Consider the following 22,409-nt stretch of genomic DNA (forward strand, 5'->3'; position numbering starts at 1 on the left):
GCTGACCTGTCCTCGTCCTCTACGTCTGTCCTCTTCTCTACGTCTGTCCTCGTCTCTACATCTGTCCTCGTCTCTAGGTCTGTCCTCGTCTCTACGTCTGTCCTCTGAGCAGGCGAGCGGTCGGTGGAGCTGGAAAAGCCATGTAGGCTTCAGGATATCAGATGATGTGTAAGTCGGGCTTAAAATAACACGAGTCTGAGGGACTGAGCACTTATGTCCTGCAGGGTTTAAATGTCCTCGTTTCACTTGCTCTGGACTTACACTGACACTGTGTGTGTGTGTGTGTGTGTGTGTGTTCGCTGCCAATATTTACCCATGTAAGCCCCTTAAGTAACAGCTTCCTCTGCAGTTACAGTGTGTGTGTGTGTGTGTGTGTGTTTGTACAAATGTATGATAAATGACAATTTTACGGCTGATTTGAATGATTGTTTCCATGTGCGTCAACACAGCCGCTGAGCAGAGAGAGCTGTTTTTAACTCTGTGTGTGTTTTCTGTCATAAACACTGACCTTGTCAGGACCGGTAGTCCTTATAGAGACCAAAACCTGGTCCAAATGAGGAAGGAAACTTGTTTCTGTGGAACCGCTTAAGATTTGACTTGTGATTATGGTAAAGGTGAGTGTTACGACGTCGCGTGAACTCATTTGACGATAGTTTGAATTGTTTTTAAAAGTTTAAAAGTGTCTGTAAATGAAAAAAAAAGAAACGCTGGACAGACAGACAGAGTGTTGGCTTCTCCCCTGAGTCCAGGTTCTGGGTTCAGGATCGACACATTCCACAGAGAGGTGATGAGTCGACCTTGACCCAGACAAAAGCTGGCAGAAGCTTCCACCCACCGTGTCCACCGCCGACCCACCCGCCCCCACGCCCAGTGTCAACCCAAATCCCTCTGTCCTCACACACACACACACACACAGTGAGTGGTTGACAGTAAACTGTGAGCGCCCCCGCCCTAACCCAGACCGACAGGAGTGAGTTACAGGGGTGAACACGGGTCGGTGTGGGAGTGAGGAAGGAGGAGCAGATCAGAGGAAGAGGACGGAGACAAAGGTCAAACATATGTGACAGAGACAGACTTCACTGTCCGTCTTGTTTGCACCCCCCCCCCCCCCCCCAACATCAGCCCAGACTTTCACAATTCAAGTAACAAGGAGGTTTTTCAATTCAATTCAGTTTGTATAATCACAACATACCCGTACATAGACAGCGTTATTGAGAGCAGAGAAACAAAAACAATGAACACGAGAGGCATCGGTGGGGAGAACATGAGGTCATCTGCCTAGACAGGTTGTGGTGAAAAGAAATATGGAATGAAAGTTGAATTTTACTCTCACACTACGGTCAATTTATATAATCACCAAATCTGTGAGACTGGACTGCTCAGTTGCTAGCTCAGTTGCTAGCTCAGTTGCTACATCTAGTGCTAACAAATGGACGAAGGCACTTTGAATTGTACCGAGTTAAAATCTATTCACATTTTTCGTGTGTCTTTTTGTTGTTGTTTGTTTTATGCTAATTAATCTCAATCGTGTTTTTAAATTGATACTTAATTCGCTGTGCTCACAGGGAGTTTCACATGCACCTCAAAATTGGTCAATCAGCCAAAAACACAATGTTGTTTCGGTGTGGCAAATATCACGACTTCTTGGAAAATGGTGTCGGCAACGGCGTAAAGCCGGATGTTCTCCAGAAAACGGAAAACGGGAAACAGAAAGTTGTTCCTGATGACAAACAGATGCTCGAATACAGTCAAAAACTCTCCTGTGGGTCACACGACTGTGTAATGGCTCCAAAGCACCCCCTGGAAACGTACACATGTGAAATTTGGCACACATGTTGAGGATGAGACCTACAAAGAAAACCATGTCTTTGGAACCATGACGAGACACTCGTGCCATGCGAGGACCCGTTGTCTCTGTCTGCAATTACAGTTGAGCACAAAATTATTAGTGCCTTCTATGAAAACTTCATTGTTTTAAATAGGTATTTCAAAACAGAGGAAATCATTTTTAACACAGCTTTTCCAAACACTCAAGTTTTATTTTGGATACTTTCATTATTTGACTTTGCACACAAAAATCTAAAACTACCAGGGTCAAAATTATTAGCGCCCTGAAGAACTGACCTTTTTTATCGAACCATAGCACAAACCACTGACGTGCGTAACTTTGCGTCGCTCAAAACTAGCAAAACTTTAAAATCAAGTTAAAACTGAGGGTTATCTCCCAATTTACACAGAGTATAAAATCTTTAGCAGGGTTTGAGCGTTCACCTGAGAAAACATCGTGCCAAAAACAAAAGAAATCAGTTTAGACTTGAGGGAAAATGATTGTTGATGCTCACAAAGCAAGAGAAGGATATACAAAGTTACATATATATTAACAGTTTTACTCAACTCTATAATACTGCTTTTATTTTGGAGTTGTGCCTTCCTGCACAGGGACAACAGACATCTTTGCATGTGGTCGTATTGAAACAATTGGTCGTGTTTATTACAGTAGTACGAGGACTACAAACACAAGCTTGCAACAAACATGTGCCTGTGCTTCTACGCCTCAGTGTGTAACGCAGCTTGTGCTACAGGCCCCGCAGTAAATGATTATATGACAGGCGAGCGTGAAGCATGTGTTTATGACAGTGGAGTTATCTCACACACCGAGAGCACCATACGTCTCCTGAATGGCATTCCTCGAGCCGGTGCAGCCCCTGTACAAACTTCAGGTTTGTCACTTAGTGAAGATAAAGCGTGCGGCAGAGCGTCATTAACCTTATCTCGCCCCGGAATAAGTCTGACAGCAGGTGCGTTTAGCGCGGCGGGTCGACACGGATTGCAGCTGCGAGGGCCCTCATTTGCGAGATAGTGCTGTCAAAGGCTAACCGACCCGAGGAGACATGACTGTGAACGTCCAGACGCCCATAAATATGTCACTCTGTATCGTCTGACTGCAACCTTTCTACAGTACTCCAAACTGAGCGTGTTTTTAAATTAAATAATATCAATTATACATATTTCAGCCTTTTTTACAGCTGGAAATGTAAGATTTTACATCACTCACTCTCTGCACCAAACTCCATAGAGAAAATCAACAATTTTACACCACAGAATCCCAGATGTTCTCGGTCCACTGTTCTCGGTCCACTGTCCACTCGGCCGCCATTAACACGTTCAAATGTGCAATTTTGTGACGTCAGTGTTTGAAATCCTTCGTTCAGATTTACACTCATGACAGACATGAAGTAAATGAGGTCACAGTAGAACGGCAGCTCCTGTTTTCCCAGGTGCTAAAAACGCTAATTTTCTCCGTGGACTTTGGTGCAGGAGAATAACTACATAATACTGCACAATAACATAACTGTGCCATGTTTCAGTGAGAGTGAGTGTTTATGTTAATGGTTAGATTTGAAAATTGTGTGTTCTCAGTCGTTGATCATTTCTGTGTTTAAAAATGGATTCCAATCCCAACACAGAAGCTGATCTACTTTGGTTTGACAAGCAAACCATTTTCCTGCAACTACAAATTAAACCCTTGCCATCGCAAACGTTCATAAATGATCTCGGTGTAACACACATTCTCAACCCCCCGCCCCCCCCCCCCCCCCCCCCCACCACCACCACTGCTGTCTCATTTTCCAATCATGCAGCAGACCAATGCCATGTGGTGTCGTTGGAAGTGTTTTAAAGGGTTTTTCACAAAGTTATCATTGGGATCAGTGTCGTATCAGCGCAGTCAGTGTTTTTCAAGACTCCGCGTCCAAACTACCAAGGAAAAGTTTGAGTTGAGTTCCAAAATCAAGAGTTGAGTGCCAGCACGGGCTCAAGTACTCGACAATAGAGCCAGACAAATGACACAATTGTCACAGCTTTAAAGGGAATTCATTAACTTGTGTCTTATGTCAAATTATTTGGGCATATTTTAAAAAAATCTTACAAAAACCCTTGTCACCAACTTCCCGGTCTGAATTTTAACGCAGCTTATGCTTGTGTCTGAGTCGAGTTACAAGTTCTGGGAATAAGGAATCAAGTATAGGACAACGTAGATTGGGACTTAGGCCCAAAGTTCTGTATTTTATGGGCTATTTATCTACGGAGAACCAGTGCTTTTAAAACTCTAAAATACTGCTTTTGGAAGGAAGATCTAAAATGCCATCCAATACTTTTCTTGCTCCTGCTCCATCGTATTCATCGTTTTCTTCTTTTTGTGTTTGGATTTTTTATACATTGCACAAGTTTGAAGCATACAGGCCTGGCATAGTATATACTACAGCGTTTACTACAGTCGTTTTGGGGGGTTTGTGGGTATGGAAGACATTTCTTGAAACAAGGCCGTGTTTATGGAAAACCTTTGAAGAACAAAAAAGTACAGGAGTGAGTTTTGTTTCCATTTGGACGAGGTCCAAGATAATCAACGTAATGAGCTGTTCTTTGGGAGTTTGAGGTCTAATGCGATCGTCTCTCTTGTCCTGTTACACCCACGTCCAAGTATCCAGTCGTAAAGTCCTCCTACGCTGGCTCTGATACAGTTGGACCTTGAGGGTTTGACGCTCACGTCTCCTCTGCTACTTTGTGGTGGACGTTTCTTGGCAGCTACTAGAAAACAGTTTGGCCCCTAAACCTCTTCTCCAAAAAGGTCAGGGACATCAACGGAGCAAGACACTCCTTTCCTTTCCTTTCCTTTTCCTTTCTGTCAAAGTGCCTCAAGCGCTTATGGCACAGCAGACACTCCGCATTTAGAGCGCGCGACCCTAAGTACATAAAGCCTTTATACCATACGCTGCCCAGACAACAACCCACTAATCTCAGCAAGCGGGAGAAGGTAACGGTTAAAGTTACCGTGGTAGCGCTGTGTGTTGTGGTGCTCCGCAGCGAGGACTATATTGGGATTTAAATCGGTGTTTACATTGCAGGAAATAGATAAATACTCTTTGACATGGCCTCTTGAAATGATGTCGGCTCCTCTTGGCTCCTCGTGGATCAGAGACAGCGGAGCAGCCATCTGGAAGGTAAACTGACCATTACACTGTACACTCTCATGGTTAGCTATACAGCGTCAGACATAAATCTATTTTACTCAGCGAGGGCCAGCGCTGTCCTCTGAAAACCCAACTGAAGGCTCACAGACGAGCACCTCTGTGTTTTTGAGCGTCTGATGCCAGAAAAGCTACAGACTTTGATTCTCCAGAGTGTCACAAAAACTGCTTTAAAGAAAGATACAGTATGTCTCTGAGTTCGTAACCAAGAGTTTCAAGGCAAAATATTTTTATCTCTTTTCGTTGTAATTCCCATATTTATGGGCAGTGTCAAACTCATTTTAGTTCAACGGCCACATACGGCACAATTTGATCTCAAGTGGGTCGGACCAGTCAAATAATAGCAAAATAATAGTTTACACCAAATGTAAAAAAGTCTCTTTTTTGCAAAACATTATGAACAACCTGAAATTTCTTGAGGAAAAACAAGTGCAATTTCAACAATATTGTGTCTATTTTTGCAGGTGGACTCAATTGGAACCACTGGGGGGGCCAGTTCTGGCCCGTGGGCTGTATGTTTGCCACCCCTGCTTTAGTGAGACATTTAGACAGAAAACACTGAATCAAAAGTGAGTCTATTTGACTTGATGTTGGGCCCCTAGGTCCCCTTTCACCCGGGGGCCCCAAAGCTCATTGATATGCCCCTGTTTGCTGTCTCTTTCTTGACAGTTTGTCTTTCTGAGACAGTGGAACAGCACAAAGCACTAAAACAACATGTTACAACAATAATAATCTGGAATATACATGGACTGGTGCTTGGACATTATTAGGAAACGTGTGATTGTGGCTCGGTCTCTGTGCATTAATCCTGCTGCTGTGGCTCTGGCGAGGAGCTGGGAAGACGGCATTGGGTTTCGCCGCCGGGGTCTTTTCTGACCGGGCCCACAAGGGATGAGTGGAGATCCTCAGCGCCGCAGAGGCACTTATGAAGGACGCACATTGTTGCCAGCCCTGGGGAGAAAACTGAGCAGTCTGGCAACACAGGCGGAATTTCCTACTGTGATGTTATCTCACACAAGACATTTAGCTTCGGCCAAAGGGGGGGAGGGGGGGGAATGATGGAGGGAAGTGAATGAATGATGGCGTGAAAAAGAAAGTAGATTGTTACGACAACACACGATACAATACATGACACGCAGTGATGTAATTATTTCGATAATCAGACCGCAATCAACTTCTTCTTCTTCTTCATCCGCTAATCTTCCATTCTCCCTCATCAACCAGACTTTATGATTTATCCAGCACTTTACACAATAAAACCTTCACCCTGTAATAGACAGAGAAATGGAGGCAACAAAAACACGTTGAAAAGGATACAAAACTATCAGGACACACGGAGGTCGGATAAAAGAAAAACTAAAACAGTAAAAGAAAGCAGCTTTAATTATCCCACGTGTCTCATATACTTTGTGCCTAGTAGCATGCAGTGTATGATTTGAGCCAATTTTGGACCCAATTTTGATCAAATTAATCCAGAAGTATTAGACTACAGGCTTTGTTTGTTGAAGATTGCACAAGGAAACCCAACATGTGATCGTGAAAGGTTGTCTAACAGAGAAATGTTGGTTGTTGTCACCCCTCAAGTCGGCGTTGTTTTTAATCTCACAGATAGACTGCGTGCCCAGTTACCCGTAGCTTTCATTAGCTGTCAGTAAAAGTCATCAGTGAAACACGTCTGCCATTCCCTCCTTAGTATATGACTCAAATTGTACCAACAGAGGAACCCCAAACAACTGGCAAATAAAACACAGCAGAAATAAAGCTGGACCGCTTGACACTGAGGACAAAGATAAAGAGAACACCAGCAAAGGGTTGGTGTGTGTGTGTGTGTGTGTGTGTGTGTGTAATGGCTGTGGTGAGGGGGAGACAATCAGTCACAGGTGGAACACATCAGGGCAGGTGAGGGTAATCAAAGCGGGGAGGAAACAAAGGAGGGCAGGAAGTGCACACACCTGAACTCCAGGGACTTGACGAGACAGACATGAAAGTATCACGGTTCTGTCTGGACGCACAATCACAGAGCTTTTGATCAGAGGTGGACATCGAATCTGCGTCTGTGTCCATGTGTGTAAGCAAAGTCCACATCTATCTGTAAATGCAAGGAAACGTCTGCCTGTTAGTCTGTCCAACATGACAGGCTTCAGATGTGACCGGCAACTCACTCAGGTTCTGTCTGTCATTGACCACCAAAAATACAAGAAAATACAACAAACAACGAGCACAAAGTGAACGTGTGCTGTTCCTTCATCACAGAGCAACAGAAGGAACCTTTGAACCCAAATGAACACTTATGGCCTTTGTTGTGTAAGATTTCATGAACTGAGTCTGTTGCCTGACGCTGCAAAAAAATGTTTCCAGGAACTATTTTTAAAAGTTGTAATGCTTTTATTTGCTTTGTATTCAAATCAAAAGACATTATTTTGCATGTTGCCAAATGTCTGGTGCTGTAAACCAAAAACAAACCCAGGTATTTTGTGTCTTCTTGTTATTTCATGAAAATAAAATCTTTTAAGGTCTAAAATGATGATGATGTTTACATTTTTTTCACCCTCAGGTCTTACTTCACTGTGTTTAAAGATAATAAAAATTCCTCAGGAGTCAAATATGATCGGCGTTATCTCCTGATTGGACTGCGAGGGGCGAAAAGTGCCAGGTCGCAATAATAAATGGTCTGAATTGCTTTGCCTGCAGGAAATACTCACCTGACTGGTAAATGTTTTACCTCTTGTTGTGTCCTCAGTGAAGCTACCAGGGGATTTAAAGATTTGAAAATAAACCCTGGATAATGATTACCAAAGGAAAGAACTGTCCTCAACGACTTCACGAGAAACGAGGCGTCGACGATGTGGAGATAATCTGGTGTGTTTTATAGTTTTATACTCGGAACATTGAGCTTTTATTTGCTCCACACTCATGTCAGTCACACACGGCAACTTTTAAACAGCAACGATTTCACAAAGTGTTTACGGCGCTGACAGAGTGACGTGACAGTTTTACTGCAGCTGTCGTTTAAAGGACGTCACTCGCAGTCAAAGCTGTCTGTTTCTTTTTCTCTTTTTCAAATCTGTAGTTTCACATAAAACTTTGCTTCTTCATGAAGATGAAATTCTGGTATTTGTAAAGAAACAGGTCACAGGGTTTTTTTGGATCATCTGCAGGTTGAAACATTAAAGAATAATCACATCAATAAAACAATTCATCTCAGCTGATGCCACATAAACGTGATCACTTTGTTAGTGTCTCCTCGTCCACATGGAAACACAACTTTCCCTAAATGATCTTTGTTTCTGCAAACTCCATGTGAACCCCCCCCCCCCCCAACATGACTCCATTATACAGACCCAGCTTTTCAAACACCAGACTCCTGTTAAATACTGACATTTTTCAAGTCTTTTTAACTTTGATCTACAGTTGGACATTGTCGGCTTTGACGTCGCGCTCATGACTCTTCAGTCATCAATCAGGGTCGTCAGTCTGACGACGTCACCTCGTCAGAGCAGGTACTAAAAAAAACACCGGGAACCAAAGGTAGAAGAGTGTGATTATATGTGTCAGGGTCTGTGTCTGTGCCTGTCATGGGATTGGATCAGCAACTTGGTCATCCCAAACACACGTGTTGGCCGGGAATCGAGCCCTGGTCAACTGCAGCTATGCTAACACTTATACGACCAACCTTCCTCTGTGTGTGACCCTCAAATATGCCTTAATTTCTAATCCCGTCCATCCCGACCACTCCTGCTATAAATACCCGGTCCTCCATCTCCAGTCTTTGTCAGAGCGTTGTAAATCCTCTGTGGTTACGTCTCAGCTGAACTTCAGTTTGATTTATTTTTTCTTCTTTTTGCCTCACTGACAAACGGGCGGTTGCCAGGTCCAGCTTGTTCCTTCTACCTTCAAAGATTCTCCTTCAATTTCAAAATCATACTCACCAGCAGCGAACACACGCAAGTCGGGAATTGGATGCCTTGCTCAGGGGCATCCCTGCCTGTGGCCTGTCATGGGAGTAACCTTATGGTTACAAGCCCAATTCCTTTCGCCTTGGCCATAAGCTGCCTAAAACACATGCGTTGGCCGGGAATCGAACCCGGGTCAACTGCTTGGAAGGCAGCTATGCTAACCACTATACCACCAACGCTGTTGTCCCTTCTTTTCCTTCCTTTGTTGGTGTTTCTATTTCTGATGCCGTTCATCCTGGTGAACTCCCAACATAAATCTCAGCATCTTCAGCTCAAACTGTTATTATTCAAACCACTTTGGAAGGTAACATGTAGCAGTAACAGCCCTGCTTGAACTTTCATTACCGTACGACTGAGTCACAATGTAAAGATCCAGTGTGTAAGAATCAGTGACATCTAGTGGTGAGGCTGCGGATTGCAACAAACATAGAGCTCCTCGGTTTCCTGTCCTTCCTTTGTTCCCAACAGCATCAGGGAACTACGGTGGCCCTCACATTCCTTAATTCACGTAGAAAGCTTCCACTTCAAAACATGAAGCTCTGGCTTGTTTGTCCATCTGGGCTCCTGTAGAAACACGGCGACACAAGATAGCAAGGCCATTATTTAAAGATAAGCATATAAAAGTCTTAAAAACCAGACAATTCTTTTTTTTAAAGTGATTATTCACATTTACAAAGTGTGTGCAATGTTTGTGAGTGAATTTATTCACCTCAAGTTGTTCATTTTGTGCAACTTAAAAGACACAAAAAGCATCCGATGTTGTTTGTTCCACCTGAGGTGACGCCGCCTCATCTCTGGATCACCTCATAACGTTTGGTGATCCAGTTTGTTCTGGCTCAAACTGCGTCCATTGTAATGTGAATGGACACTTGTTGCCGCGTGTTTGAGTGAAGAGGCCTGGTCCTGGTCGACTTAGCCGTGTGACACGCGATAGGGTCCAAATCCAAAGTGGAATGGCTGCAGGCTTCAACCTGCGCTTAAGAGGGTCACCACCGAACAAAGGGGGTTCAGTCACTCGCTGAGAGGCTGCACTCACTGAAAGGAACATGGGGCCAAGGCAGAGTGTGTGTGTGTGTGTGTGTTTTAACAGAAAGCGAGCGAGTTCCAGGTTGGAGTTTCAGTCCAACAAACAATTCTAACAGAGAAAAGTCTGAGTGGTTAGTTTTAAATGTCTTAGATGTGAGGAAAGAGAAGGAGACAAACCGCTGCTTTTATCTCATCAGAACTCTCAGAGTTTATCGAATGACCGCTGTTCTCCTGGATCTGCTTTTAATGAAATGGCTACTGTGTCATTGTTGGGTGCACTTTGTCCAATAACCTTGTCTGTTTTGGTCGTGTGGAATTGTGGACAGTAGTGAACACCAAGTGTTGGACCAATCAGCAGCAGGTTAGGGTGACGGTTATTGTTCCCTTAACCATAACCCTACCACTAAAACTAAATGTTCCTTTAAGTTCCTTTAATGTGTTTTTCTTGTACTTTCTGTAAATACATCTTTTAGAAAATCTTTTACCCCATACAGAAACATGTATGGAAACTAAATTGATCTTGATTATCTCCATGAAAACAGATTTTATTTTTTAAATGTCACAATAGTAAAAAAGTCTTGCAGTGTCCTGCAATGACACTGTAAATGTTGAAACGTTTAATATTAGTATAATACAAGTATTTCAATGAAACTTGAACTTTCTAAGATGAGGATTGTCTTTTGGTCGTCCTAGTTGTTATCCCATGAGTCAACATTCAACATGGTCTAAAATGATAAGAAAAGCACTCGCTAATATCTACAGAGCCTCTGCTGAACTCTTTATTTTGTCACTACAGAGTTCCAGCAACTTCTGTAGAGAGGAGGGTTGGAATATTTGGTTGCTTACTGAAAATGAGGATGATTTTGAACAGTTTAATTTGTACTCTTTTAAAATGATGATTAGCCACCCCAGATGGGACTCGAACCCACAATCCCTGGCTTAGGAGGCCAGTGCCTTATCCATTAGGCCACTGGGGCTTTGTCAACAAGTTTTCCTGCACACAATTCAAAAAAGCATAGCAATGGACGCACAATGTAATTTAGCGACGCTTGGTGCTGCTTCATTCAACTGAACAAAAAGCTTTTCAGTTCACGGCTGCAAGTGTTTACATTCAGACCAGCACTAAACCTACAGCTTTATCAACAACACAAGAGTTTAGATCCAGGTGCCCAAGCCTGGACTTAGCCTACAGCAAGACGGACACTCACCCATTCACTCACTGCTGCATTCGTCACATCACCTCAACTGGACAATGTCCAAATTTAAGTCTGGGGATCTGACGGTCCCCAGGATCTACTTACAGAATTAGTAGTTCAGCTCCGTATCAACAGTAATCTGCATCCTTACGACCACAGAGAACACATCATGGGACCATGGGACCATGAATCTCTCTTCTTCTACAGTTGCAGTAAAGCGACTGTGGATCAGTGGGAGAGCGGGTCGTCTTTCAACTGGAAGGTATAGACAGTGATTCCAGGCTCTGCTGGTTTAAATGTCGTTGTGTCCCCGGGTAAGACATTTAATCCCAGTCGCTCCTGACAGCTGCGTGTGAATCAGAAGACGCTGCACTTAGATGCACTTCATGTGTGAGTGAATGGGTGAATGTATCTTTCAAGTCAGTAGAACTAAAAGTTTCTCATTCACAGCTGATGTTTCTGAGTTTGAGGGTGATGGGAACCACTTAGTAGATGAATAAATGAATGTCGGTGACCGTTTCATTTGGTTTTCAAAGTAAAATTGAGTCAGTGGTGTTTAGCATTATTAAATATTATTTATTCTAAACATAGAGCCACTGCTAGTTGAAGGTCCAGTTGTTAGGACATGTGCAGACTCAGGTGGTTTTAAGGTTCTCTGCCGGTAAGAAGCCAATCAGAGCCTGGTGTAAACCAAAATAAAGATATTTATGGAACCAAGAGCAGATTATACCAGAGAATAACATTAGCGCTGATCTTCAGATTAGGAGTTAGCGTCAGGCCCTGTACATGCCTGTCTCGTTTCTCCTTGGCATAGTTTAATCCAAAGAAAATCCTTTAAACTTAACTCATTACAGACTCCAGGGTCTTCTTCACTGTTCTCTAAATCCACAACAGCAAAAATACCCCAACAGTTTTCAAACTTCTCAGTTTTTGGGGGCTCTAAAATGCCAGGATAGTGTGGATGGCAGGTGTGTCCAAAACTAAATGTATGTATGTTTAAAGGAAAAGTGGAGTTGCTGCTGTGTGTGTGTGTGTGTGTGTGTGTGTGTGAATGAGATTTTCATTGACTCATTTGGAGCCGACAGACAAAGAAAACAAGTCTCATTGGGATTGAAAATGTCTCTGTCCACAAGTGCTTCTCCACAAAATCAATTCAGACAAAAGCCTTTTACTACCATCGTTTATTTTCTGTGTGTGTGTGTGTGTGTGTGTGTGTGTGTGTGTGTCAGGTCACACCTGCCATCGTCTCTCCTGCTGGGTGTGTGTTGCGCTCTGTGCCAGATTCATTCAAGAGTACAGCATTTTCTCGAGAGACGTGACTGACGTGAAGTATTTTGTTTGGTTGGTGATAAATGTTGTCTCAGATAATTCCCCGTGTGAGGGGATAATTCCCCCCCCCCCCATGAGAACGCCTCTAAATCCCCAGACGTGACGATATCTCTACAATACAGCAAACGTTCCCATACAGTCAAGAGTCGCTCGCAGACTCGTGCTTTTCTAATCTTTTGTTGAATTTACCCCTGAATCCAAACTCTTGTCGTTCCCCGTGTTATTGCCTCCCACACACAAACGCTCCTCACATTGAGGAATATTTTACCTCTTGAACCAAAAGGCGAAGTGGCAAAAAGCTGCGACTGCGTAGGCTTTTCACTGCGCCTGGCAGACATCGCTCACTGTCAGGCCCACTTCCCACGCTGAGCGGGCTCAGCTATGAAAGGAGGAGAAAAGAAGAAAGTCCTGTCAACTTTTTCCAATCGGATTTGTTCTGTTCTTCTGCTGCCGTGTTTTTTCACCTCGGTATCTATTTGTCCTTTTTTACCCCCCATACCCCCCCCCGCCCACACGCTCCTCCTCCTGCGCCGTCCAACATGTCATTCTTCGTCTTTTGTACCTACAGGCCCTTTTTCCCCATTGAACTCTCCACTCCTCTGGCTCTCCCTTTTCCTCTCAGGGGCCTAATTATGAGCCTGCATTAAATAAAAACATTTATATTTCACCCACCCACCCCCACCAAAAGCGGGCTCTTCTCTGTGCTTTCTCTGGACAATGAAGGCTTGTGATTCTGCCCTCCCTCCTGCTCCCTCCTGCTCCCTCTTTCTGTCTCTTTCTCCTCCGAGTGGCCATTCACCGGGGCTCTCTGTCTCTCTTTGTGATTGGCTCACTCCAGGACTCCTAGGGGGCAGTAATTGTGTCTCATTAAGCCTTACAGTAGGTACGAGGTGGTGGTGGTGGGGGGAGGGGGGTTTCGTAGCAGGGCGAGAAGTGGGGAGGGGGAGTTTGCTGCACAAGGCCCCACAATTAGAAATCCCAGTGAGCTTGAATGGGAGCTCTAATAAGGCCACAATGGCTGGGGCTCCCTGCCATTTAGGCCAAAAAGGAAGTGTTGCCATTGTCCACACACACACACACACACACACACACAGGAATGCATGTAGCACAGCAGGGATGGATGTACTTGTGTGGCAGCGTCATCCCAGAGGCCAATTTGGGAAGACCAGGGGACGTAAGAGAGCTTTTCATTGCCTCAGTCACGACACACACACACACACACACACACACACACACACACACACAAACTTATCGTATCCACAAGGCAACAGAGTTTTCGCGACATGATCTTTTTCTTTTTCGTTAAATAAAATTGCAGTCAAATTTTCTTGATTAATCGAGTCATCGCTTGGTTCATAAGATGTCCGAAAACGTTGATCAGTGTTTGTCAAACGTGGAAGTGAGGACGTTCTCGAACGTCTTGTTTTAGTCCACAAACAAAGATGTCAGTTTTCTTCTTTGTTATAGGGTTCAAAGAAATCTTGTTTTAATCATGAAAAAAAGCTTCAAAGCAACAAATCGATGATCAAAATGATCAAAATAAATCGAGTCACTGTTTCAGCTCTACTGTAAACACAGCATCATTTTAAGAAATGTCTTCACGCACACAAACCTCCCAAATTCTCCTAAACGCTGTATGCCAGGCCTGTAAGAGGCGCTGTAACAAAACAGAGACGACGTGGACCATGTGCAAAAAGCCTCTTGTGTTTAAACGCAAGAAGAAGAAGAAGAAGACGATGCTGAAGATGAAGATGGAGACAGCAAATGAACAAGTAAGAGAGGTATCGGCTCAGCTCACATTCCAGCCCCTGACCTTCCGGTTACGAGCCTGATTCCGCTCCTCTTGGCCACGCGCTGGCCGGGTCAACTGCTCGGAAGGCAGCTATGCTAACCACTATACCACTAACGCTGTTGTGAGCTTGTTTTCTTCATCTGTTCATGAAAAAACATCTCAATCTTCTGTAAACTGTTGAACCCGAACTGTCCCTCAAATATGCTTTAATCGCCTCAGCTCGCTGGGAACCTCGACAGAGCAGGTAGAGTCGAGTCAAGCTGATATTCCCGGTTTCAGTCAGTAAGTATTTGTTGTTTCCCACTTGAGCGAATAACAACGTTAGCTGGCAGCTAGTGGTTAGCATGTCAAGAGCCAGTCTGTGTCTTTCTACCATCAATTCATTCCTTCTGCTCCTCGTCCACCTACAAATACACTGGTTTGGATTTCTTTACGTTTTCTCCTGCCTTTGTCTTCTGTGCATCAGCATCTTCTTTTATTTCCAGGTCAAAGCCCGAGGACAGAGACTGTTCAACATACGACTGCAGCAGTAATTGAACTCCCTTCAACCTCATTATCTGGGAGTGTATGTTTGTATCACTTTGAGATATTTGATTTTTCCTACAACGTATATTTTAAAAGGACGAAAACACAACAATTGTATTTTATTTTTTTCCTTCTTAACGTAGTTAAACGTTGCTGCGTTGCTTGAATGGCTGGGGCTTCCTGTCATTTAGGCTAAAAAGGAAGTGTTGCCATTGTCCAAACACACACACACACACACACACACAGAGGAATGCATGTAGCACAGCAGGGATGGATGTACTTGTGTGGCAGCGTCATCCCAGAGGCCAATTTGTGGAGACTGTGCGACGTAAGAGAGCTTTTCATTGCCTCAGTCGTGACACACACACACACACACACACATTCAACAATGTGAAGCACACACACACACACACACACACGGATACACACTTTACTGAAGCTGAAAGAGGTCTCATTAGTGATGTTCAGGACGAGCGGGGAGTGTGCGTTGTGTTTGCTCATTTGTCGCCGTGTGATTCTTGTGATTCTTCACCGCTCGCTGCACAACAAGAGTTTATTTTCTTTCCTTTTTCCACTTTTGTGCGAAAAACAATATCTGCTTTTCCAGCACACTGGTGTTTTGGCAGATATATAAATAACACACAATAATAATAATAATAAATCACATACAAATAATGATATTCCGCCACCATCTGTCTCTAAAAAGGCAAAGTGAAAACTTTGCAAAACGCTCTCTCTCCCTCTGTGTGTGTGTGTGTGTGTGTGTGTGTGTTTTATCGCATAATAGGAGCTGAAAGTGTGTCTCTTCTTTTTCCCTCCGTTTATCTGCGCAGCGTTCCCAGGAGAAACACTGGCTACCCTCTCCTTATCTCTGTCACCGCCGAGTGCTGCAGTGGATTATGAAGTGGATTATGCAAATGCCTCACAATATATTCATATTAACAAAGGTTGAGGTTCATGCGCCCGTGCCCGGAATTTATGAATATGCAAAAAAAAAAGAGAGAAACGGATGAGAATTGTCTGGAATGTGTTATCATTTAATGAACATTAACTTAATTGGTTCACAGCCGTGTTTTTGGCTCATTTGTTAATTGGTGGATTTGGCGGCATCTGTAAAATGTGATATCCATTGTAGCCCATTTTGTTTTTCAATTACTTTCAAGGAGGTTTTTGTGCAGCACAATAACTGATACGGCTGTAGTTTTTATACAAATACCCCACGTTTGACTCTGTTGTGTCGCAGAGAATGGATTCTTCTTCCACAACATTGTTGTCTGATACTGATCCGAATGTGGAATCTTCTCACATCAAGTCACTATGAAACCTCTGTCGGCGCGTTTCCACTCGACTCGCCTCGGCACAGCACTAATGATAGTTTATTTGAGTACCTGGTACCGAGCTGAGCAGGTACTATGTGTGACGTCCCCAGACTGTCGGCCACTGATCGGTCAGAGTGTCGTCACAGGAAGAGACGTCCGACACAAGAGTCAAGCCGAACAATGAAGAACTGTAGATCAGTTAAAAAAGACTTAACAATCCTAAACACGTGGGTTAATCTCCAACAATTACCAGGGGAATGTCTAAAATCTCAATATTTAACAGAGGAGTCTGGTGTGTTTAGCGACAACACTGCTGATCACAGACTCTGCCACAACTCATTTTTAATGAACTGATTCTAATGATTCAGTTACACTGAAAACAACTGCTTTACAAGTCACTCGTCAGTCCTTTGTTTGTTGCGTGTGAAACGTGATGACTCCGCCCACATTGAGTAGGAACTTTTTTGTAGTGGAAAACCAACCGTGCCATGCTGTGGCGAGGTGAGGCGAGCTGGGACCAGAGGTGGAAAATAGGCTTAAGACACCAAACAGTGGATACACATTATTCTCGCAGCAGCATTTCCAGCACAACACGTCGTCGGGCACAAGCAGTTTAAAACATTTGGCCGAGTTGATTTGTCTTTTCAGACCACAGAGATGATCTGATGTGTCCGGAGTCTTGAGAGACAGAGCCATGTACTTCAGTGATCACAAAACTGTCACAAAATTATTCACAGCTCCAGAATTCTTTTCTCAGCTCCTCAGCCTATGATAGCTCAGTTGGTAGAGCGAAGGACTGTAGGAGAAACAAACACTGCTGAGATCCTTAGGTCGCTTGTTTGAACGAGAGGTATTATAGCTGTTACAACATGAATATACTGTGTACAACTATAATAGCTTGTATTCAAGTCACCTTACGAAGCATGGTCCTATCTCACTTATATGTGAGATATGGAGGTGTTACTTACAAACATGAAGTCCTTTTTATGGTCAAAACTATCGCTAATGCTAAACGACAGAAACACAAAGACAGTTTTACGGTTTGTAAATATTGTAATATACGTATTGTTGGGGTGAAGTTTGGTGCTGTGTCCTGCTTTATATTGCCTGAATTTTGTGTAACAATCCTCCGTGAAGTGGTTGCCGCATTCATGGAGGTATTTGGGAAATGTAACAGGGATATTCCCATCAAATATGAAAGATATCCACTGAGCTTTTTTTTGCTCATTTTCGGGGAGCTTGTGGAGCGTCTGGTATTATTTATCACAACCCAGAACAGAAGTTTTTAGCGAGTAATTAGCAGATTTAAGAGAGTCAGGGTCGTACCATTGTTGCAGCGTAAGGAGAAGATCACACTAAATACTTTGTTGTGTTTATTTTTTGATAATGTTTTTTTTTTAATCAACTGTATTAGTAAACTAAAGCAGTTAGTAACCACTCTGACATGCTCAGGGGCAAAGGCTGCAGGTTAAATTCACAAGTTTGAACGTGCAGAGTGTTTGTGAAGCTCTCTCTCTGCGTGTATGTGTGTGTGTTATTCTCGCAGCAGCAAGTCCAGTGCGGCCAAATACATTTGTCCTTTAAGACCACAGAGAATCTGATGAGTCTGGAATCTTCATAGACAGATAGATTTACTTTATTGATCACGAAATTGAGGTATTTAACCTTCGATAGCTCAGTTGGTAGAGCGGAGGACTGTAGAAGATAGACTTACTCCTGAAATCCTTAGGTCGCTGGTTCAAATCCGGCTCGAAGGAGACTTTTATAGCTGTAAAAACAAACATGTAATAACATCTTTATAACATGTTTTAAAAATGTTTTATGTTATAAACAAGTAATAACGTGACATAAGCATGTTATAATAACATATTTATAACACTGATCTTTAACTTGATGTCATTTAACTAACATTAACTTTAAACCTGGATTTATCAAACCATGGTTCTAATAAATTGACAGATTTGTCCTCCGTCCCTCTGTCAGTGCTGGTGTCCAAAAGTGTGCAGTGTATATTTATATATGTCCCTTCGATAGCTCAGTTGGTAGAGCGGAGGACTGTAGGAGACTGTATTACAGCTGAAATCCTTAGGTCGCTGGTTCAAATCCGGCTCGAAGGAGTGATTTTACAGCCTTATTAACAATTTGCAGCCATATTAGCGTGAATTAAATGAAACATTTATAACACCACGTGTCCCGTTTATTACAGTAAACACTGTGCACTGACCATGTAACGCACAAGTGATGTCAGTCAGTCAGTCATCATCTACCGCTTTATCCTCTGCCAGAGGGTCGCGGGGGGTGCTGTGCCAATCTCAGCTACATCGGGCGATAGGCGGGGTACACAGATAGTGTGTACAGTTCGCCAGTCCATCGCAGGGCCACACACAGATAGAGACAAACAACCACTCACTCTCACTCTCACACTCACTCCTATGGTCAATTTGGAGTGTCCAATTTACCTATCCCCACATTGCATGTTTTTGGACTGTGGGAGGAAGCCGGAGAACCCGGAGAGAACCCACGCACACACGGGGAGAACATGCAAACTCCATGCAGAAAGGCCCTTGTTCCAACCGGGGCTCGAACCCGGGTCTTCTCGCTGCAAGGTGAGAGTGCTAACCACTACACCACCGTGTGGCCCCACAAGTGATGTGTTTAATTTATTTTTTGTCAGATAAAGTGTGATAATTCACACTTTTTTAATGTAAATGCAGTTTCCGTCCCTTCGATAGCTCAGTTGGTAGAGCGGAGGACTGTAGGAGACTGAATTACAGCTGAAATCCTTAGGTCGCTGGTTCAAATCCGGCTCGAAGGAGTGATTTTACAGCCTTATTAACAATTTGCAGCTGTATTAGCGTGAATTAAAATCACTTAATGAAACATTTATAACGTCATGTGACATGCCGTTTATTACAGTAAACACTGTGCACTGACCATGTAACGCACAAGTGATGTGTTTAATTTATTTTTTGTCAGATAAAGTGTGATAATTCACGTTTTTTTAATGTAAATGCAGTGTCCATCCCTTCGATAGCTCAGTTGGTAGAGCGGAGGACTGTAGGAGAATGACAAACAGCTGTAATCCTTAGGTCGCTGGTTCAAATCCGGCTCGAAGGAGTCTTTTAGAGCCGAAACAACAAATAATGTACTGTGTACAACTGTATTAGCTTGTAAAGTCACTTTTCTGAAATCCCATTAGTAATAACATGCTTACGACATGTAAACATGGATCTAATAAGTTGTCCGATATGAACCGACACATCTCTCCCTGTCCCTCTGTCAATCCTGTCGTTCATTTGTGTGCAGCATGTCAGTCCCTTCGATAGCTCAGTTGGTAGAGCGGAGGACTGTAGAGAGATAATGCAGCTGAAATCCTTAGGTCACTGGTTCAAATCCGGTTCGAAGGAGATGTTTTAGACCAAATACTATGTGCGACTGCACTATAAACACTTTACAAAACACAAATAGCACCATATACCATGTATATATATATATGTATCATACACTTGTATCCTTACAGTATACACTGTTTTCTGTCCATATAACACACGAGTGACGTGTTTAATTCTGTTTTTGTCAGATAAAATGTGTTGACACAGGAAAACAAAGATTGTAACCCTTCAGTTGTTTCATAATAACTACACCGTATGTGTGTTTTTGTACTTCGTCTGAGACTAAAGCAGCCAAACATCCGTCCTGAAGGACGCCTCAGTGTGTTTGTTTGGCCGTGACCTTCCATGAAATGTTACTTCACGGGCACAACTGTGGCCATCTGCATGCTTTTCTCACAGGCTCACTATCAGCACCAGCCCCACTGTATCATTTTCCACGCTGGGAACGATTTTGCCCAAACATTTCATGACCTCATGCCAGATTGCGTTACAGCCCCTGTGTGTCTCTGCGCGCTGGAGCTGAATGGCCGACCGGGCGAACCAGTACGACGGGGAGCTCAGTGGGAAGCGGAGTGAGCGTAATGAGTTTCATGTACACAGCAGCAGGGAGAGCGGCCTCTCCTGGGTGGCGGCTAATTGGAGTCGTTGGGCATCTTAAGCACAATTAATGACAGTTTCCCCCCTCTTTACTTTAGTTGTAGGTGATAATTATTGTTTGGGACCTAATTTACACTAATAATTAACAGATGTATGCTGACAAATAGGCTTAGTTTATTCTTTGCAAATCCCTGCAGCATTGTATTGTTAATTGGGCCGAATGTAAGCAGATACTCTGACATGTCCACCTCCTCCTCCTCCTCCACCTCCTCCTCCCCCACAGTTTCTCACTGAATACAATCCTAAGCCTCTGAATAAACAGCTTCAACTTCAGGTGGTGCTTTCCTCATAAAGCCCAGACTGAGTTTAGCCATTGTTTGCAAAAAACAACAGTGACACTAAGTGTTTATTGGAGACGTTGGTCGTACTCTGACCATATGAATAGAAACAGACAGTTTAAAAGTCGGAGGATGTGAAGTAAATAAAAGGTATATTGCACAGCATTTAAGGAGCTGTTTTTGGACTTTTGTCTGTTGCTGTTTTGCACTGTATCCACTCATATGTGGCTTTATGTAAAAATGTCAATGCTAATCTGCCATGTTATAATCCTTATTTCCTCATTTCCTCAGTCATTGATTATTTTTGAATCAGTTTCTATTATCAGTTAAAACAAGATGAACACATTTGCATACATTTTATTTAACTTTATTTTGGAAGAGTCGCCCACAATGGACAAACTTGATATCTTTTGATATTCAGTTTTATGCTAAAACTGAAGGCTAGCAAACACCCATTTCCAAAGACAGAGTCAGTCCGGACCAAGCTAACAAGCTAGCTTTTAGCTAAGAGGCTAATAGCTACCAGCTTATGAGCTCACATGAAGGACACAGCAAACAGTAATAATGTAAGATAATTTCTGTTCACAAAGGAAAACATGGGCAGGGTAAGGGCCAAGTAGCTGCTGAGAGGCTAAAATGCTACCTGCTAGTTGCTTGTGAGCAACTATTGCGAAATGAGCTTGGACGTAGCATTAAAATAATGTTATATCACTTTTTGTTCACGAAAAACATAGAGAGGCAGCCAGCTAACAAGCTAGCTTTTGGCTGCTAAGAGGCTTAAAAGCTACCAGCTAGTTGCTTGTGAGTTATTGTCAGTGTTGTATGAAGAGGTTGTTTTCTTTAAACCAGGCTGCAGAACATCTTTAAGGTTGAAAATGCATTATTTTTGCATAAAGACTGTGATAGTTTCCTATTTCCACAAATTTTCTGTACTTATGTAATAATGCTTATCCTAACACTGTTAATTTAATATGTAAGACATTATTACATTACATTATTAAATAATTCTTCATGGGTTATTCTATTCTCAAACTAAACACTTTAATACTTACTTTTTGAGCCACTGGATCATTTGAAAAACTGATCTAAAGCCATTGAATCAGATTGTGTCATAAATATCTCAGTTGCTGGTGATTTTAATTTGGTTTGTGTTTGTTTTGTTTGTTAGTTTGTCTGGTGATGTGTTTGCTCACAGGATTAGACAAAACCTTTATCAAGTGATTTTCTTCAAACTTGGTGTCAGGTGTCATCAGAGTTTGGAGCAGATACAATTTAGACAAAGTTTGGAAAAAGGTTTGCATTGCTAAAAAGATTATTTTAAATAGCTGTGTTAATGTTTTATGATGTCCCAATTTGACCTCAAACTCAACATAAAGATGTTAAATTAATTGATTTTTATCGGACAGTCAATGTTAATCATAACAGTCAGGATAACCCACTAAAGTCTGTTTAAAAAGTTTGTTTACACATATTTTAAATGTCCAATTTCAGTTGCATTAACGCAGTAATTTTTTTTCTTTTCTTTAATGTCATGTAAAGTTTCCCAAGTCACAAAAACGCTGTCATGAATCAAACCTGTGACGGGTATTTGTCTGCTGTTTCCCACCCTGCCACAGAAAAGGGGGCTTAGCGTGTTCTAATTGTGTGTGGAGCGAGGCCACCCGCTCCCCCCTCACTGTCCCACTGTCAGTCAAACAATACAATGCTAACCCCTTCCACTTTGTCCCCCCTCAACCCACCCCCCAACCCCTTTACTGGCCCGACTCCTCCCTGCTTTCACCAGCCACTCTGGACACAAGGAGTGGTGACACTGTGTTTTCTTAGTGGTGAATGTGGACCATTAGTCAACAGCTGGGCCGCGACTCATTCACAGAACGAGTCGAGTCAAGACACGGTGGCTTTGCATAAGCGG

The 22,409-nt window shown here is 43.0% G+C and overlaps 7 non-coding genes across 7 annotated transcripts; 5 read left to right on the top strand and 2 right to left on the bottom strand.

Annotated features, from left to right (window-relative positions):
- Window positions 1-9,090: 9,090 nt before the first annotated feature.
- trnag-ucc (transfer RNA glycine (anticodon UCC)) lies at window positions 9,091-9,162 on the bottom strand. The gene has a single exon. It is a non-coding gene; the product is annotated as a tRNA-Gly (tRNA).
- A 1,751-nt stretch (window positions 9,163-10,913) lies between these two features.
- Window positions 10,914-10,986, bottom strand: trnar-ccu (transfer RNA arginine (anticodon CCU)). Its single transcript has one exon. It is a non-coding gene; the product is annotated as a tRNA-Arg (tRNA).
- A 6,848-nt stretch (window positions 10,987-17,834) lies between these two features.
- On the top strand, window positions 17,835-17,927 carry trnay-gua (transfer RNA tyrosine (anticodon GUA)). The gene is made up of 2 exons: window positions 17,835-17,871; window positions 17,892-17,927. It is a non-coding gene; the product is annotated as a tRNA-Tyr (tRNA).
- A 267-nt stretch (window positions 17,928-18,194) lies between these two features.
- trnay-gua (transfer RNA tyrosine (anticodon GUA)) lies at window positions 18,195-18,287 on the top strand. The gene is made up of 2 exons: window positions 18,195-18,231; window positions 18,252-18,287. It is a non-coding gene; the product is annotated as a tRNA-Tyr (tRNA).
- A 605-nt stretch (window positions 18,288-18,892) lies between these two features.
- Window positions 18,893-18,985, top strand: trnay-gua (transfer RNA tyrosine (anticodon GUA)). Its single transcript has 2 exons — window positions 18,893-18,929; window positions 18,950-18,985. It is a non-coding gene; the product is annotated as a tRNA-Tyr (tRNA).
- A 209-nt stretch (window positions 18,986-19,194) lies between these two features.
- On the top strand, window positions 19,195-19,287 carry trnay-gua (transfer RNA tyrosine (anticodon GUA)). The gene is made up of 2 exons: window positions 19,195-19,231; window positions 19,252-19,287. It is a non-coding gene; the product is annotated as a tRNA-Tyr (tRNA).
- Window positions 19,288-19,486: 199 nt separating this feature from the next.
- Window positions 19,487-19,577, top strand: trnay-gua (transfer RNA tyrosine (anticodon GUA)). Its single transcript is given in 2 exon segments — window positions 19,487-19,523; window positions 19,542-19,577. It is a non-coding gene; the product is annotated as a tRNA-Tyr (tRNA).
- The last annotated feature ends 2,832 nt before the right edge of the window (window positions 19,578-22,409 follow it).

This window comes from Solea solea, chromosome 1 (assembly GCF_958295425.1).
Source record: "Solea solea chromosome 1, fSolSol10.1, whole genome shotgun sequence".
In the NCBI taxonomy this organism is placed as follows: Eukaryota; Metazoa; Chordata; class Actinopteri; order Pleuronectiformes; family Soleidae; genus Solea; species Solea solea.